The sequence below is a fragment of the Chinchilla lanigera genome, unplaced genomic scaffold (assembly GCF_000276665.1).
Source record: "Chinchilla lanigera isolate Chin_1 unplaced genomic scaffold, ChiLan1.0 scaffold00054, whole genome shotgun sequence".
Taxonomy (NCBI): Eukaryota; Metazoa; Chordata; class Mammalia; order Rodentia; family Chinchillidae; genus Chinchilla; species Chinchilla lanigera.
The window spans coordinates 709,304-710,331 of NW_004955455.1; positions in this window are offsets into that span (position 1 = coordinate 709,304).

The window sequence follows — 1,028 nt, forward strand, 5'->3', positions numbered from 1 at the left end:
TTTTTTTTTTTTTTTTTTTTTGGTTTTTCTCCGGTACTGGGAACTGAACTCACAACCCCCAAATGGGTTTGATCCTCTGCATTCCCTCCACTGCCATCCTCATTACAGCCATAGAATTTCCTGTTTGAAAGCTGTGATTCTGATCCTCTCCCACCTTCTGCTCTTGCCCTCAAGAGTCTTTTATCACTTGACATCCACAGTGATCTGTTAACTAAGTTAGATCAAGCATCTTGTGCTCAGAATTCTCTCATGGCTCCTTATTTTGCTCCAGGTAAAAACAAAATATTTACCATGGCTTTGCTTATTGATTGCTTTGGAAACAAACAACCTCAAAACATAGTACTTTAAAATAACAATTCAATATTTCTCATTATTTTCTGGTAGGCTACTTCTTCTATAAAGGACTGAGGCGTGGGGACAGCAGGAAAGTCCAAAGCAGACCGTGGCCATGGCTGATGACTAAAGTTGGCTGCTGGCTGCTGCTGGAGCTCATCTTGTGCCAGCACTGGTAGCCCTCTTCACGTGGATGCTTGTGCTTCCTCCCAGCATGGTGGCTGAGTCACAGTGTGACAGCACAAGACATAAGAGCAAAGGCTGCAAACCTCAGAAGGCCAAGCCTTGGGAATTATACGTCTTTGCTCTGCTTCATTCTGCTAGTTGGCCTATCTTTATTGTATGCATATACAGAGACCACAAAAGGGCTTCACTACTGAGACATATGCTTCATTGAGGGAGGAAGTCACCAATGTAACTGAGTTTCACTCACCATTTCTAACACTGTTCTATCTCAGACCACAGCAACTAGACACATAGGGCTGCTGAGATCTAAAATACAGCTAGTACAAACTGAGATAGGTTAGAAGCATAAAATTCATACCAGATTACAGAGACATAGTATGAGAAAAAGAAAAAATAGTTTATTAATACTATTATATGTTACAACTTGAGGTGAAAATATTTGTTATACTATATTGGGTTAAATAACATATATTACTGAAACTAATCTCTCCTGGTTATTTCTACTCCAT